Source organism: Solanum lycopersicum, chromosome 9, assembly GCF_036512215.1.
Source record: "Solanum lycopersicum chromosome 9, SLM_r2.1".
NCBI lineage: Eukaryota > Viridiplantae > Streptophyta > Magnoliopsida > Solanales > Solanaceae > Solanum > Solanum lycopersicum.
The window spans coordinates 19,173,218-19,193,263 of record NC_090808.1 but is presented as its reverse complement, the minus strand read 5'-3'; positions in this window follow the sequence as shown (position 1 = coordinate 19,193,263).

Below are 20,046 nucleotides of genomic sequence, written 5' to 3'. Positions count from 1 at the left end.
CGTGATAGTGTGTCCTTGTATGTTTTACTTATTTTATGTGTTGTTTGGAGAATAAAACAGTATAGGTTATTGGATATGACTCCCCGAGGACCACCCTAAGGGTCCTTGAGGAGGACCCAAACGTTGGACAAGGAAACTGTCAAAGGCAGCGCGCAGAACCAAAGATAGGGGTCAGTCTGCGTCGCACTCTTGGAAATATGACTAGCTCCGCGTCACGCGAATGACACAAGGCTACTGCCTCAAAAATTTCGTAAGGAAAAATTTGGAGTTGCCTCCGCGACGAGCAGCCACTTCCAAAATTTGGTTGCGACATTTTACAGTCAATTCAGACTCGATCAAAAGGTCCAATAAGTGGGGTGCTTTGGTAACTTTGTTAGTCATTTATTAATTTTTTTAAGACTTATTTAACCCCTTTATCAAGCCAAAATACTAACACCCAATAAGAAATCAAAAATCCCAAAACTTTCTTCTCTTCCAAATTCTCTATAACCTCAATTGGAGGGAAAATTCAAGCTTAAGCTAGAATATGAAATTTGGAGTGAATTTTTTCTCCAAATATGTGGGATTTTCTTCTATTAAGGTGTGGTAACCCTTTATCCTTAGTTAACCTTTTATCTAAGGAGTTCTTTCAAAGGTTTTCCAATGAGATTCTATGATCAAAATTCCTATCTTTCAATCTAGCCATGGGTTCATTGTCAAATTATTTTCAAAGGAATTATAACGGTGAGTTTTTTATTAATAAATGATTTTAATATGAATTATAATGAAATTCCATGAAGAACCCATGATCTTCATAATTTCTTAATCTAACTTACAATATAATTCTTGTGATCTTGTTTAGATGTTGATGAGATTCTTCTTTCATTACGTTGAATTGCTTATTGTGATTTTTATATATATAAATTGATTATGAATTGTTGTGAATTGTTCAATGATGATAAAATCTTGGAGAATCGGTAAGCTGACGTAATTTCTAGCCTAGGGTGTTTGGATTGACATTTTATGGTCTAGTCCACTTATGGTGACGGTGTTTATGTTCTTGTCTATCTATTTATGTTGTGATCATTGACTTGAAGGCAATAGAAGTAAAGTGTATTTATATGATGCTTATCATGATTTATGAATGGTTTAATCCTAGTACCATGATCTAGGTATAGTGCTAATATGATTGATGTTCTTAGGGTTAGGTGTGGTCTATATGTGTAACTTTGATGAAGTATTCTTGAAGGATGACCTCCCTACCTATGTAACCCTATATGAATGTGTGATATTATTCATGATTAAGAGTCATATATTCAAATGATAAAGATGTTCTTGTCTCCTATGCTATATTGTTGGTGTGTGGTCTATAGTCCCTAATACTTTCCTATATGTGTTGTTCATGACTTGAGATATATGGTGTATGTCTTGTGATACTTGGAGGGTGGTTTCCTCAATATCATGTTGTTGCTATTGTATGATCATGTTGACCGATGTACACACGCTCACACATCTCATGCATACATATAAGTGTATCATGTTCATGAGGTCAATTAAATGAATGAAAGCATGAAGGATGCATGTTAACTAAGATTACTCGAGAGGTATACTGTTGTAAGTAAGAGTATGGAACTTTGCCTATACATTGAACATGTGGACCTTGAGGGGATTCCTAAGGTAATTTCTAGCATAAGTCATAAATATATATGATTTAAGATATGAATATGATGTATATAAATGTTGAAGTATGAATATGTGATGTCTAAATGTGTGTATATGAAATGTTTGATCATATATGTACACCTACACACATATGAATGTATGAATGATCATGTTATGATAATCTAGTAAAATAGGTTCTTTTGAAAGGTGTTACTCAATTGTACTCTAAATTAGACTATATGGTGAATATGTTATGATTATGTGAAAAGATATTCCCACATGAGTTAGGTTTTGATGATAGGACATTCTCATCATTAACCTATAAATTATGTACATGTATATGAGGGGTTCATCTACTAAATCCTATCTTACTAAGTAATGTTAATTAAGACTTAAAGACTTTTCAAAAAAGGAAAGTTAGCTTAGTAGCGAGTGAACTCGACAATGAAAGGTGTCCCTCCAAAAGAGCAGGTAGATTCACCAATGCGTTGTCCCTTCCCAAAAGTGAAGGTAGGTTCACCAATGTTCTCATGAGTTGGAAACTGTAATGTTATTTGGCATAAAGAGGGTTTCAATTACATATCTCCTAGTTCATTAACTATGTTCCCCAGAGGAACCTTAGCAAGTGTATCCATATTAATGCTAATTTCATGTTCATGTCCTACCTTGTCAAGTAGTATACCCTACATTCAATGTGGGGGGACGACATCGGATTCCATGTTTAGTTAACATGGTCTTAATGTCGTTTAAGCGAAGTTTTCCCGAAAGTATATGAATAATACAAGTAACATGATGAATCCTAACTAGGACTACCTAAGGTAAGTTGCTTAGTGTAGATGATGGTGTGGGACTTTACATATGCATTGCACAAGTAGATCTTTAAGCGAGTTCTAGCAGTGAGCTCTATATGTATATGAGTATGTATCTCATTCATAACATTATGGTAATGGACTAGTTGTTATGATAATATGCATAGTATTGATCCTGTTGTGTCTCTATGATGAAGGTCTTACTTGATATGCATGTAGTTGGCTATACTTCTCATGATGATTTATGAAGTAAATGGTAATGCTTGTGGTCTCCTTGTTGGTCTACTTAGTATGTGTAAGGTTATGGGGTTTCACATGTACATTTCACTAGTAGGCTTAGATGGGGATTAAGGGTAAGGTTTTAGGATGTATTAATGAAATGAAGTTCAAAGATGCATTTTTTTTACTATTGTCTCATTTTGACGTTATTGATAGTATTGACTTGCATGTTGTCTTGAAATTAGTATAAAGACTAAATGGGTTATAATAGGAAGTAATAAGTAAATGAGTCTTATATGAGGTTCATGAAGTAATTGGTTCATATGTGAAGTATGTGTTTCATGATATGTTATGCTTCAATGAATATATATGTTTGAGTTAATAAAGGTTGTACGAATGTTCACCTTGGTGACCTTAAGGTGGTACTTTGGTTTGAATGGTGGAATGGGACATTATTCATGCATTGCGCTAAGTACTACTTAACGGTTGCTTTAGGGAAAGGAGTTAAGATAAAATAGAGGGTTACTACTATGTAAGTATGGAATGTGTCTCAAATGAGATGATTGGCTTTATGTTATATTGTGAGTAGTATTCATGTCTATGTATTGTATATGGACTATATTATGCTATTGTGCCAATGTTTATTAATTTTCCTTAAAAAGGCATGCTGCATGAGTTCTCATTAAACGTCCTATTTAAAAGCATGGTTTTGCATCGTTTCCATAATTAGCGCATTCATGTACTAATACCATTCTTCCTCATCTTTTAATACAAAGTGTAGGTGGTGATGGCTTGAGGATTTTCTATAGAATGGAGGAGCTTGGATTCATATCCCTTTGTTCAAATGGGCTCCATAAAGATTCAAGGACCATATGTCATTTTTTATGTACATATAATAGTATAGATTATACTTTTATGTTTTTAAGGGTAGTGTCTGTATTCTATTTTATTTGATGTTGAGTCTAAGATGGAAAAATCATACTTAGTGTCTAAACTATGTAATTTGATTTTATAAATGAAGTAATGTTCTAGTATTTGATGTACTATGAAAAGTTGAAAAAATTTCCATTAAATTTCTATGACAATGCGTTGAATGATATCTATGGGTTTGTATAAGACTCCCGAGAGGTCAAGTACACCATGTTACTCTAGAGGGTGCTCCCTGGTCATGACATAAACATTGTTGCTAGGTTCTGGTTTGGCTTCATCAGCAGTATCCTCATGCCATCCGAACGAGTTTGATTTGCATCTCCTTAAGGCATCTTGCCTTGGGTGCATTATGTGCAGAAGGCAGATCGATTTGGGTCTTCTTAACTCACACAAAATGGCCATGAAAGACAATCAGAAGTATGTATTGATGTAATTGAACCATAAAGAATGAATGTGGATATATTCACTCAGTAAGAAGAATGTGAGAAGAAAGCTAAGGCTACAAGATCCTATAATTTACCTATTAATTAAGATATAATTAATTGATGAATAATGAAACTTAGGATAGTTTTGTTGGCTGTATATTTAGGATGATTGAATGGGAGTGATAGATTCACTTGAGCATGGAGAGATTTTCTAGGACATCCCTCCATGATAAAGAAGGTTGATCAAGGCTTGACAAGAAAACCTTGGAGTATATGCTTGACTCCAAATAGATATGCAAAGTTTGATACAGATAGTCTAGCAATAGTCCAGACTCCAAGTAGAAAGGAGAGCCACACCTAGTTGTTGTGATGACTATCCAAGTAGGTCTCATGAGGCGTGAGTCCTTCGCGTATTAGAGTTAAGGTATCATAGTAGATATCTCCATATCCTATGAACTTAGACGTGCTGGAGAAGCATCTCGTAGTATTCAAAGCAAAGAATGAACTTAGACATTCCTAAGGGGTATCTCGTAGAATTTATAATATGTGAATAAACTTAGACATGCCCAAGGGTATCTCATAGCGTTCATAATTAAGGGATCAAGACATACCTTAAAAGTATCTCGTAGGATCCATATAATTAAGGAACTTAGACATACTTAGAGAAGTATCTCATAGTGTTCAGAAAATAAAGATAGGGTCTATGCTCCAAAGTAATAAGTCATAAAGAAAGATCCAAATGTAGTACCTTGCATGAATGGTTGTATGGGACATCATGAGTGCATTGTACAAGGTATAACCTAGGGTCACTAAAGAAGTGATTGAAGATAGGTTTGGACTAGTGTTGCCTTTCCTACTAAAGTAGGCTAAAGATGAGAGAATCTTAATAAATTAAGTAAAGTAATGATAAGGCTATGAAGGGTGAACATGTTAAGGATAACTACAATATAGGCTTATTATGTGAGGTAGTATGGGCTTCTTTAGGTACATTTCATAAGCATGTTTTGAGATGACCACAAGGGTATAGTAGTCTTTAGTATGAAGAACATAGGTCTTAATTATGAAAGTGAACTATCATCAAGTATGACCAAAGAGAGGTACTTAACTTTCATAGTAGTATGGGATGCTACCTTAGCCATGCAAAATGTATCTTGAAGGTAGCTTGTGATGTAGTTCATAGTAGTAAGAAAGACAATGAGTTAATGATGGACTCTTATATGCTTATTTATGCTTTAGTATGCTTATGATGTATATGTAATGCTTATGTCTTTCTGTCTTATGCTTATGTACCTTATTGACTAACCCTTAGAGATATATTAATGTTTGGTGTGATAGTTTCCATACTTAGTACATACCGTACTAACTCATATTGCCTACATATTTTCCATGTACGGTCTTGAGAAGTTTGAGTTGATTTGAAGGGTAGAGTTCGAAGGTTTCCAACAAGAGAAGAAGTGGTGAGTCCTCATAGCTTTGAGGATGAACCTTTATGTTGTCTTTACATTTTAGACTTTATGTGGGTTGCGTCCGAAGATGTTTCCTTCGTGTCAAAGCTAGATAGATTTTGAGACAATGTTATTAGAGATGCTTCCGGTATTATGAAATACCTTTTTGTTTACGTTCAAAGAAAATTCTAAATTCCCTCTATTTATGCATGATATTATGTAATGAAGTCAAGAGGCTTGTACAAGACCTCCAAGAGGTCAAGTACGCCGTGTTGCAACCCAAGGGCTGCCCTAAGTTCTAGGGTGTACTTGCAGGTTGACACATGTGACAAACCCTTTTGATATTTGACACTTTGGTATCACAAATTAAATTTACTTTGATTTTATTCAAAAATTTCTCAAAATTTTACTAACTAGAAGGGAAATTCTAGGCTAGTTACTATTTTTACTATAGCTCCCTTGGGACATGACCCCAACTTTTTATTGGGTTACTATACTCTCTTAGATTCAGAGAAACTCAGACTGTATGCTAGTGTCGTTGATCACAATATCACTAGAAGCATCAAAATTGCATCATTGTCGGGGACTGCTGTCACGTGAAGATGTAGTTCACTAGGGTTTTTGTTCTAGTGTCTTTACTAATTTTGCTTTTTGCTTTGTTTTTCTTTGTTCCATTGTTTTGTTTTTCCTATTTGTTATTTGTGTATGCAAGTCCTCTAAGCATGGTTGAAGGAGTGGGTGGCAAGTCAGTTGAGGCAGATTTAGAATTTGAGGGTGACTACAAGGTAAATGCACTGGTATCTCAACTAAACGACTTGACCACCAAAATATCTGAGATGGAAAACCAACACAAACTCCAAGGAAGGTATAGGAAGGTATATGAATCCTCATGGGTTGAAGAAGTCTACAAAAGATGAGAAAAGTCGTGTCGAGGGCATGCCTCAAATTATTCTCCAAATTATCATCGATCAAGATCGAGTGTTGGACGAAATGAGAGAGAATTTTAAAGCATTGAACCAATTTATTAGATCTCACTCCAGATCGATCTAGTACATCATATCACTCCTGATGTTTGGCATGACTCAAATCCTGCCTAATGATATATTTGAATTACCTAGTGACACTAGGTATATCCCCAATATCATGAAGTGAGGCAAGACCTACATTGAGCCACAACGTTAAATAAAGGGCTTCTAAGGAGGTAACCCAAGGTCGTAACTGTATGCTTTACTTTTAAAAAAATGGTGTGTTAATATTTTAGAATAAAATAAGAAAAGTGTGGAACGTCTCAGCATTAGAAGCAGAAGATTCATTAGCGAGAATCCATATAGGACGGCGAGCCCAGCTAAAATCCTCCATTTGGCACAATACACAAGTAGTATATGTAACACTTCAAAAATATAAAACGTGTTCTAGAGCCTAATATGAGTGTCATAATGTTTAGACAGTGTTTTAAGGCCTATTTTAATGAATATAATTCATTTAAGAAGTCTAGAAACCAAAGCGTTCAAGAACGTCCATGACGTCCGTAAACTAGATCAATGAGGTACTAGTTTTCCTTAGTCTATTTGACTAGCTTTTAGGAGTCAGAAAATGATGAAAATTTGTTGAAGGGTGTCTAACATGTATTAGAGTTAATTCATAGTTCAAACGTCAAATTTAGCGGAAAATTTAGAACTTTTCATTACTTCTAATTGGAGGTTTACATAGACATCTATACCCACACACACACACACACACACACATGTGTGTGTATATATATATATATATATATATATATATATATATATATATATATTGAGTATACATAGACCCTTCGTATAGGAAGATTACTTATTCTTCTACTTTCATTGCACAAAAGTATATAAAATATAACATAGTCATAATAGTCGTCTCATCACATAACCATATAATAAGAGTGTAATAACTGGGGCATAACCCATACATCAAAGTAAGAATGCATCACATTCTCTATACAATGTTTTACTAAATGGAAAAGTTGAAACCATAGAAGTCTTTAACTAAAAAGCAACTCCATAAGCTAGATAGTTTGTTTTACTAAATGGAAAAGTTGAAACCATAGAAGTCTTTAACTAAAAAGCAACTCCATAAGCTAGATAGTTTCATTTCCCTCAGAAAGTGAGGACCTACCCTTCTTGGATGAATAAGATATCCGAGCTTTCTTCAAGTCGTCTTCAAAGCACTTCATTGATCGAAACCTAAAATGTTGGGAAAAGGAAGAAATGGGGTTATTAAACCACTTGTACTAAGTATGAGACCATATGAACGCATACGCAATCATATTAAGAAAAAAATACATTTCATAAAGTATGCACTTTTTATTGAAAACCTTTATGCACATTCAACAACACCAAACCCAACTCATATTGCATGTTCATTAAGTCATGGGCATGTACTCATAAAACCAACAACATCAAGTATAGTAAAATCAACATGCATAGTATATAGTTGCATACCTATTCAAGTAAATCTATCACCAAGTCATATTAGCAACAAGCATGTATAAGAATACGTTTCAACTTAAACAAAGCAAGACAAATACCTATGAACCCCGATCAAGTCAACAAGTGCAATGACCAAGTAAAGCCCCATAGCCTTACTCAATCAAGTAACCCAACAAGAATCATGAATAACATCCTACTTCACATATCATAACATTTAAGAGTATAAAGCAGCGTACTTTAACAATATAGACCAACACATATTCATTAGTGAAACTAACCAACATATAGTAACAAAAATGTGCAAGTTCATCATATACATGTTATATAGAATTATAAGCATTTTCATACATAAGAACATCCTCCTAAGACTCCCCTCAAGGCTAATTGGTGCAATGCTTAGCTAGAGTCCCATACCCCTACCTATACCAAGCTAGACCCCTTAGGTTATCATAGTTAGAGTACAATCCTTTAGTTCATTTTACCTTTTTTGGGAACATCTTGCCCTAACCGACATAGGCCACATGATATGATGTGGAATTCGGTTCCATAGAACCCTACACCGAAATAAGGTGTACTACTTGCCAAGCTAGTACCAAAATATAAACATAGCAACTACGTGGATCCACTAGCTAGTATTCCTAGGAGGGCAGTATAGTTCAAGAACTAGGAGATATAGTTGGGACCCTATATATGATACATGCATTGTAGTCTCAAATCTTAAGAGTACATTAGTGATCCTACCTTCCCTATGTGGGAAGGGACACTCCTCACTCTAGTTCACTCGGTGCTAAGTTGGAGTCCCTTTATGAAATATCTTTAAGCCTTTATTATCAATCATAGCTTAGTTTAGGTCATAAGGTATAACCCTTGTATAACATCATCATCATCATAGATCAATAAGAATTGCATGAGTATAAATTCTTTTATTACAATTCATATAGGGGAGGTTACACATTAACATCTTCATATCATGATAAGGCACATTTGTAAATCATTCACCATCCTTATAACATTTTACAACTTAAGATAACACCTGAGAGAATTCATAGTAAAGATAAATAAATTCAACATCATACCACCCTATCAATACTAATAGAAAGCATACTCCTATACAACATCATGACTTACTCACAATAAACCATAATTTTGAAGTAAAGGATAGGGACCATAAGACATACCCAAGTCTAGAAGAATCAACATGCTAACAAGGCTAGAAGAATCACTACATTATAATTCAATACTAGATCATAATTTAAGACAAGATACTTAGGTCAATTTACAATATACTTTATAACCTAGATCATATTCTCAAGAAATAGCATAAAATGTTACAACTAATCCTAGTTTTGTTCATGATTAGTGTACCAACATCATCTAGTATTGATTCAACCAATAACCAAGTCAATTGAACCAAATACAACCTAATTCATATAAAGATCAAACCTAGGGTTAAGGGTCATCTTCTACAAATTATACCAAACCATCAAGATATCATAATTAAGTAAGAATACCTGTTAATATATTCATAATATCCAAAATAAATCATAAATAAATCAATGATTAACATAATTTTCTAGATTGAGAAAGACCCACATGAAAATTCAACTTTTGAAAATACTTTGAAGGAACCCTTTGAGGAAAGAGGTCTCAAAGGTGAATTAGGTCTCATAACTTAATGTATTGATGAGGCATTTATGGTGAAATCGTCTAGTTACAGCAACCAAAATCCTCCCCTAGCTTGTTCTTCCATGGTGCCTTCTAGTAGAAGAGAAAGAAGCGAGGGGGGAGAGAGTTTGTTTTGTGAGTTGTGAGAGTTTTGTGCTAGTCTTAATTAGGTTAGGGTTTCATATAGGGTGTTAATACACATAATTAACCTTCCTATAAACCCTAATTAAACTCCTAACCAAGAAAACTAATTAAACAACCTAAGTGAAAACGTGCAGAAATCTTACAGCATCACAGACGACATCACTATCGACATATCGTGGCTGCATCTACGGATCTTCCCCCCCTTTCGTGCTGAACATCCATAGTCTTGGTCAGAGAATATGCACACAATACCTCCAAATGGCATCGCCACCCCGTCGATCCACACATGCCTCGTCGATGCCCACTCGTGGATGCACACTGCCAGGTAGTGTTTGACTCCACTTAGAAGGGTTCTTCTCAAGGAACCTAGGTTGGTCCTTTGGGATTCGTACTCGGAAGTTTCGACTATGAATCAACTTAACCACATGTTATACACCCTTCCACAAATTTTCATCTATTTTCGACTCTTAAAAGCTAGTCAAATAGGCTAAGTCAAGCTAGTACCTCCTTAAACTAGTTTCAGAAACGTCATGGACATTTTGGTTTCTAGGCTTCCCAAATGACTTATATTCATTTAAATGGACCTTAAAACTGTTTCTAGACCTTATGAAACTTATGTTAGGTTCTACAACCCGTCTTGGATTTTTGAAGTATTACATTATCCCCCCCCCCCCTTAGGAACATTCGTCCCCGAATGACACTAAAATCTTTTGAAGGAATGAATAGACTCAAGACTAGCAGCCCAACCAACAATAATACATAATAAAATCAACCATATCACTTACACAAGGCAATTCAAAACTTCAATTACCACACATAAGGCTCAACATTACATTATGAGGAATATCCTTCCCACAATAACAAGAGCCCAACATATCATTTATGAGTCAATTATGTCAAAGTTCAACTTACCAACATGCCACATATCATTTCCTAAAGACTCACCATATCAAAATGCAGGACATAACTCAAAACAAGCCAAAGAGGAAAAATTCAAGTCCAAATGCATAATTTACAGTAATTCACTGTAACAATATCAAAAATGCACTTTTTGCAAACCTTCACTGAAAAATCAACGCAACTTCAATCTTAGTCATTTTTTTCATTATTAGTAAGAACTACTAACCTTAATTATCAAATAGATAAGGATAACGGGACTTCATGTCGGCCTCAGCCTCCCATGTTGCAGCCTCAACTAGGTGATTCTTCCATAACACCTTTATGGAAGCCACCTCTTTATTCCTTAACTCCTTCACTTGCCTATCAAGAATTTGAACTAGAACTTCCTTATAAGAGAGGTTATCCTTCACACTAAGACCCTCAATAGGAAGAATAGACTTGGGATCACCGATACACTTCTTAAGCATAGCAACGTGCAAAACCAGATGAACCAAAGCCAATTCAATAGGAAGTTTCAATTCATAGGCAACCTTACCAACCCTTTTCAATATTTAATACGGACCCACATAACGAGGACCCAAATTCTCTTTCTTGCCAAATCTAAACATCCATTCAAATTACACTTTATCACGTTATTCAAACTCCAAGTCCCTTCTCCCTTGATCGGCATAAGACTTTTGCCGACTATAGGAAATTTGCAATCATTTTCTTATTATATGCACTTTCTCCAAAGTCTTATAAATCAAATCGGGACCAAAAAGCGAAGGTTCACCCACTTCAAACCATCCAATAGGAGACCTACACCTCCTACAATACAAAGCTTCATAAGAAGCCATGGAGATGGATGAATGAAAACTATTATTATTAGCAAACTCCACCAAAGCTAAGTGTTTATCCAAATTTCCCTTGAAATAGATAATACAATCCCTAAGCATATCTTCAAGGGTTTGAATAGTACGCTCCACTTGACCATCCATTTGGGGATGAAAAGTGGTACTTAACTTCACCTTTGTACCCAACTCTTCTTGGAATGACCTTTAAAGCCTAGATGTGATTTGTGCACCCCGATCAGATATGATGGATAGAAGAATATTATGGTGACACACAATATCATCTATGAATTCCGCTGAATCAGTAGACTTGACGGGAATAAAGTGAGAAGACTTGGTCAACCTATCCCCAACCACCCATATACAGTCATATTGCCTTAGAGTGCGAGTTAAACCCACTACAAAATCCATATTTATGTCTTCCCACTTCTAAGTAGGAACTTGGATTTCTTGTAGTAAGCCACCCGACTTTTGATGTTCAGCTTTCACTTGTTGGCACTTTGGACACTTAGCAACAAACTCCGCTATGTCCTTCAAACATTCTATCCAAAATACTTCCCTAAGGTCATGGTACTTGTTGTTGAACCCGCATGAATGGAGTAGCGGGACTCACGGGCTTCCTCAAGGATCCAGTTCCTCAACTCATCTACCTTGGGAACACAAAATTTTCCTTGGTACCTCAAAACACCATCTCCCAAGAATATGACTTATTAAGCTTGCCACGAACAGATTCCTTCAACTCCATCAATGATTTATAAAGGTGTTGTTTAGACTTCACCTCAACTACCAATGATGACTCGAAGTTATGATGGACCATGAAAACACCGTTTGGAGAATCTTCCAACCTCATACCCAATCTAGACGACCTATGAACATCCTTCAGTAGGACTTCTTTGCTTCATCTATGTGAGACACACTATCCATAGTCATACGACTTAGATCATCCACAACCCACATTGTCCTTGTTGAGGTGATAGAGGACACTCATGTCGTAATATTTCAACAATTCTAACCACCTTCTTTGTTAGAGATTCAACTCCTTTTGGGTAAACACACAATGGAGACTCTTATGGTTAGTATACACATCAACATCGACACCATTGAAGTAATGACTCCATATTTTCAAGGAAAATACCACGACCGCTAACTCAACGTCATGAGTTAGATAGTTTCTCTCACGCACCTTAAGTTGCCTAGAAGCATAGGCTATTACCTTCGCATGTTGCATAAGCACACACCCTAAACCCACTCGGGATGCGTCACAATACACTACAAAACCCTTTGTACCCAACAGGTAGAGTTGAAATTGGAGCAGAAGTATGCCTATTTTTCAAAATTCTGAAGCTTCTCTCACATGCATCCGACCACTCAAATTTCTTACACTTTTGGGTCAACATTGTCAAGGGAGATGCTATGGGCGCAAAATCATCCACGAACCTCCGATAATAACCAGCTATACCCAAGAAACTCCTAATGTCGGTTGTAGTCAACGATCTAGGCCAATTTTTCACCGACTCTATTTTCCTTGGATCAACCTCGACTCCCTCACTAGAGATGATATGACCAATAAATATCACCGACCTCAACCAAAATTCACATTTGTTATACTTGGCAAACAATTGATCTCTTTAAGTACTTGAAACATCACTCTTAAATGGTTCATATGATCACCCTCAATTTTTGAATATACCAAGATGTTGTCAATGAATATAATGACAAATGAATCTAGGTAGTTTCAGAACACTCTATTCATGGGATCCATAAACACCGACGGGGCATTTGTGAGACTAAAGGACATTACAAAGAACTCATTGTTAACATATCCAATCCAAAATGTCATCCTTGGTATATCCTCATCTTTCACCCTAAGTTGGTGATACCTCAGTCTTAAGTCAATCTTAGAAAAGTAGCTTTCCCCTTGGAGTCGATCAAACAAGTCATCAATCTGATGGAGAGGATACTTGTTCTTGATTTGACTTTATCGAGTTTGCGGTAATCAATGCACATCCTAAGGGACCCATCCTTCTTCTTCACAAATAGAACCGGAGCACCCCATGGAGAAATATTAGGTCTAATAAAGAATTTGTCTAGTAAGTCTTTGAGTTAAGCCTTCAACTCTTTCCATTGGTCGGAGCTATCCGATAAGTAGGAATCGAAATGGGATTTGTATCCGGTAACCTGTCGATACGAAAATCAATTTTTTGTTCGGGAGGAATAACATGAAGATCATTAGGAAAGACCTCCAGAAATTCATTCACTATGAGGACTGACTCAATGTGAAGAATTTTGGAGTCTAAATCTTTGACTCTTATTATATGGTATAAACACCCTTTGGAGATCATTTTGCATGCTTTCAAACAAGAGATGATACGCCTTCTAGAGAATAGAATTTCCCCGCTTCCACTTTACAATAGGCTTATTTGGAAAGTTAAACTTAAGAACCCTCGTTCTACAATCAATAGAGGCAAAGCAAGCATGCAACCAATCCATACCCAAGATGAGATCAAAATCAAGTATATGAAGTTCTACTAGTTTAACATAAGAAATTCTATTGGGAAACATTATTGGGCAATTTCGATACACCCATTTTTGCAACAATCGACTCACCCACCAAAGTAGACACTATAAAAGGTTCAGACAAAATATTGGGGAAAATGTCAAACATTTTAGCTACTAGAGGAGTAACAAATGATAAAGTAGCACTTGGATCAACTAAAGCATAAACATCAATACAAAAGACTTACAACATACCAGTCACCACGTCGGGAGAAGTCTCTTGCTCACCCCTAGAGCGGTGAGCATTAAAGTGGTTCTTCTTTGGAGCCTTATTTGAATAACTTGCTTGATCTTGACCACTACCATTGTCTGGGCCCCTCACATTAGGACAATACCTAACCTTGTACCCACTTTTTACACAACCAAAACAATTGTCTGTCTCCTTCAGACAATCACCATAGTGCTTTTTGCCACACTTTCCACAAGTTGGCTTCTTGGTTGGTGAACTAGTACCCTTTACCTTTTTAGGCTTAGGGTTAGACACCCTATCACCACTAGACTTAGGGAACTTGGGAGAAACTTTATTACAAACCTGCTTCTTAAATCTAGGTTTGTCTTGTATCTCAAGACTATTCTTGAAGAACCTCCATCAAAAGATCTTGCCCTCTTAGAATCTCTACTCTTCCTCTTTGACCTTGCCTCCTCCATATGTTGGGCATGAACCATAAGATGAGAAATTTTCATGTTGTCTTATAGCATAGACGAAATACAATTCTCTTTCAAATCATCCGACACCCCCATCACGAAGCGGCTCATTTCATCTCTAAGATCGGAAACCAAATAAGGAACATATTTTGACAATTTAGTGAATTTCAATGAGTATTCATGAACACTCATTTATCTTTGGCGAAGGTTAATGTACTCCAACAATTTATCTTCCCTCTTTACACTAGGAAAGAACTGATCAAGAAAAGCCTTCTTGAACACTTCCCAAGTCACGGGTCCACCTCTTAAAGGCCTATTGTCCCTCCATTGGACATACCACGCTTGAGCCACATCTTTGAGTTGGTAGGTGTCTAACTCGGCCTTCTCACTAGTCGACAACCCCATAGCATAGAGGATCTTGTAGATTTCATCGATGAACTCTTGGGGGTCTTCTTCAACCTTGGACCCATAGAAAGAAGAATTAATCCTATTCAAGTCCCTTATACGGGAGGCCATGGTAGAAACATGTTGATGAGCTCGGGGTACAACCTCCCTATTAGCTTAGGCCTTCATGGCTTGAGCTTGAGTAGTGGTGGCTTGTGATTGGGTAGTAATGGCGTGGGCCATTTGTAATAGAGCGTCCCTTATGTTCTCATCCGTCAAAGGAGGAGGGTTTACCAAGTTTTGGTCATCATTCACATCTTCCTCAAGAGGAGGAACTTGATCACCACAGAGATAAACTCCCGCATTAGAAATCTCTTCTTCAACTCTTCGTGCCGCATTCCTTCGAGTATACATTTCCCTATAGTAAAAAGAATTAGATGCAAAAGCATATAGAGATAATACTCTAAGGCACGATATTGGACTTCCAAGAAAGTGAGAGTTTCCTAGGCATCATGTCGGTTCCTATCCATAAGTGTGGCGCTCTTCACAATTATGAATATGAACTTATATAGACGTGCTTAAGAGAGCATTGACTCGAAGATAATTCAACCTCATGCTCTGATGCCAAGTTTTGTTACATCCGGGTTTACCCCTAGACGTAATCGCTGTTGTCGTCCTCTTTGAGGACTAAGACTAGCCTCTTAGTTTACATCATCACATTCATGGTCAAATTTAGCGGAAAATTTAAAACTTTTCATTACTTCTAATTGGAGGTTTACATATACCTCTACATACATACACACACACAAACACATACACACACAGATACACACCGATATATATTAGACCCTTCGTATAGGAAGATTACTTAGTCTTCTACTTTTATTGCACATAAGTATATAAAATATAACATAGTCATAATATTCATCTCATCTCATATCCATCTAATAAGAGTGTAATAATTTGGGCATAACCCATACATCAAAGTAAGAATTCCTCACATGGAATATACAATGTAATACTAAATGTAGAAGGTTGAACAATAGAAGTCTTTAACTAAAAAGCGACTCCATAATCTAGATAGTGGTATCACCCTTGGAACGTGAGGACCTACCCTACTTGGATGAATAACAGATCCAAGACTTCTTCAAGTCTTCCTCAAATCACTTCAATGACCGAAACCTAAAATGTTGGGGAAAAGGAAGAAATAGGGGTAGTACACAACCTGTACTAAATATGAGACCATATGGACAAACACTTCGAAATCATTCTAAGAAAAAGGGACGTTTCATTAACTATGCACCTTTCATTTAAAACCTTTATGCACATTCAACAATACCATACCAACTCATATTGCATGTTAATTCAGTCATAAGCATGTACATCATAAAACCAATAACGTCAAGTCTAGTCAAATCAACATTCATAGCATATAGTTGAATACCTATTAAAGTAACTCTATCATCAAGTCATATTAGCAACAAGCATGTATAAGAGTATGTTTCAACCTAACCAAAGCAATACAAATACCCATGAACCCCTATGAAGTCAATAAAGGCAATGACCAAGCAAATCCCCAAAACCTTGCTCAATCAAGTAACCCAACAAGAATTATGACTAACATCCTACTTCACATATCATAACATTTAAGAGTACATAGAACCATACTTTAACATTATAGACCAACGCATATTCATATGTGAAACTAACCAACATATAGTATAAACAATGTGCAAGTTTGTCAAATGCATGTCATATAGCATTATAAGCATTTTCTTACATAAGAACATCCTCCTAAGACTCCCCTAAAGGCTAACTGGTACAATGCTTAGGTAGAGTCCCATACCCCTACCTAGACTAAGCTAGACCCCTTAGGTTATCATAGTTAGAGTTCAATCTATTAGTTCATTTTAACTCTTTGGGAACGTCTTTCCCTAATCGACAAAGACCACATGAGCTAATGTGGAATCCGGTGTAATAGAATCCTACATTGATAGAAGGCGCACTACTTGCTAAAGTAGTACCAAAATATAAACATCGATACTAAATGGATCCACTAGCTAGTATTTCTATGGGGGCAACATAGTTCCAAAACTAGGAGATATAGTTGGAACCCTTTATACTCTACATGAATCAGTCTCCAATCTCAAGAGTACATTAGTGACCCTACCTTCCCTATGTGGGAAGGGACACTCCTCACTCTAGTTCACTTGGTGCTAAGCTAGATTCCCTTTATGAAATGTCTTTAAGCCTTTATTATCAATCATAGCTTAGTTTGGGTCAAAGGGTCTAACCCCTGTATAAAATCATCATCATTATAGCTCAATAAGAATCGCATGAGTATAAATCCTTTCATTACTATTCATATAGGTGAGGTTAGCACATTCACATCTTCATATAATGATAAGGGACATTGTTAAATCATTCACCTTCCTTATATCATTTACATCTTAAGCTAGCACCTCACAATTCATAGTCAAGACATATGAATTCAACATCATACCACCCTATAAATCCTAATACAAAGCGTACTCCAATACAACATCATGACTTAGTCACAATTAACAATAGGTTGAAGTAAAGGATAGGGACCATAAGACATACCAAGTCTCCTTTATAGTACATCATCAAGATACTTAGGTTAATTTACAACATACTTTATAACCTAGATCGTCTTCTCAAGAACTAGAATAAAAGATACAAATCATCCTAATTTTGTTCAGGATTATTTAAACAACATCATATATTAGTAATTCAACCAATAACCAAGTCAATTGAACAAAATACAACCTAATTCATATTAAGATCAAACCTATAGTTAAGGGTTAAGGGTCATCTTCTACAAATTAGACCACAAAATCAAGATGTATCATAATTAAGTTAGAATACATGTTAATTAATTCATAATATCCAAAAAAAGTTGTAAACAAATCAATTATTGACATAATTTTCGAGATTGAGAAAGACCCACATGATATCTCAACTTTTCAAAATACTTTAAGGGAACCCTTTGAGGAAAGAGGTCTCAAAGGTGAATTAGATCTCATACCTTAATGTTTGATAAAGAATTGATGGTGAAACTGACCCCTTACTAAACCCTAAATCCTCCACTAGCTTTGTCTTCCATGGTGTCTTCCAATAGAGAGAGAAAGAAGAGAGAATGAAGAGAGTTTGTTTTGTGAGTTGTGAAAGTTTTGTGTTAGTCTTAATTAGGTTAGTGCTTTATATAGGGTGTTAATCCACTTAATTAACCTTACTTTAACCCCTAATTAAACTCCTAACCAATAAAACTAATTAAATAACCTAAGTGAAAACGTGCAGCAATTTACAGTGTCACAGACGACACCATGATCGACAGATCGTGGGTCAAGCACGGACTTGTCCCTCTTCCGTGTTGCACATCCCTAATCTTTGTAAGACACTATAGGGACAAGATCCCCCTAATGACTTGGACAAGTTTTGGTCGACGGATGGCATCGACACCCCGTCCATCCACACACGCCTTCTCGATGCCCTCTCGTGGGTGCACACTGCCCAAACAGTGTTTAACTCCACTTGCAAGGGTCCTCCTCAAGGGCCCTTGATTGATCCTTGGGGAGTCGTACCCAGAAGTTTCGACTATGAATCAACTTAAACACACGTTCTACACCCATACACCAATTTTCATCAATTTCCCACTCCTAAAAGCTAGTCAAATAGGCTAAGGCACGCTAGTACCTCCTTGAACTAGTTTTCGAACGTCATGGACGTTTTTGGACATTTTGGTATTTAGGCTTCCCTAATGACTTATATTCATTTAAATGGTATTATAACAGTGTATATACCTTACTAAACTAATTTTAGGCTCTAGAACCCATCTTGAATTTTTGAAGTGTTACAAACACGACGGAGGGTCATGTGGCAGTCGTCTCACAGACAGACTGTTGGTCGGGATCTCTTCTTTAAGGGCCTATTTTTCTGCACGTTTTGACTTAATTCATTTAATTAGTGGGATTATTTCGGAGGTTAATCAAGGTTTAGGGTAGTTCTAATTAAGTTAGTTAACTACCCATATAAAGCCCCTAAACTAATTAGACTAACCTAAGATCTCTTAATTTCCCAAACCCAAAACTCTATTCCTTCTCTCTTCTTTTTCTCTCCCAAAGAAATCGCATTGAAGACCAAGCTAGAGGTGGGTTCAAGGGCTGCAAAGGGTCGAATTTCTCCATCAATCTCTATCAATTAGTAAGGTATGGGATCCTTTTCACTTTTGAGACCTCTTTCATCAAAGGTTTCATCAAATTGATTTCAAAAGTTGGGTTTTCAAGTGGGCTTTCATCCAATACAAAATTGATGTTGTGAATTGATTTGTTTGTGATTTCTGTTTGATATTATGAATATATTAACATGAATTTTAACTCAATTACGTTATATCTTGATGGATTGGTCTAGTTTGTAGAAGATGACCTATTCCTCTTAACCATAGGTTGTGACCTTGATATGAATTGTGTAAGTTGGTTCAATTGAATTGGTTATTGGTTGAATTACTAGATGATGTTATTGTATAAATTATGAATATATTAAGATTAATTTGAGTCTTATCATGATAGTTCTTGAGTAATTGATCTAGGTTATGAAGTATATTATGGAATTGACCTAAGTCTCTTGTCTTAAGCTGTGAACTAGTAATGGATTATGATGTACTGACTCAATTGACTTTGGTATCATGTTGGTTATGGATATGTGATCATATTATACCCTTGTTGGGTTGAATTAAGGTTTGATGATAAGACCTTGATGGTGAATTATGAAGGAGACTTGATAAGTCTTGTGATCCCTATTATTTACTTCAATTATAGTTAATTGTGATTAAGTCATGATGTTGTATTGGAGTATGCCTTGTATTATGATATATAGGTTTGGTATGATGTTGAATTGAAATTTCTTAACTATTGTTTGTGATGTGTTGGCTAATATGTAAATGTTATAAGGAAGTCTGAGAACGAGGT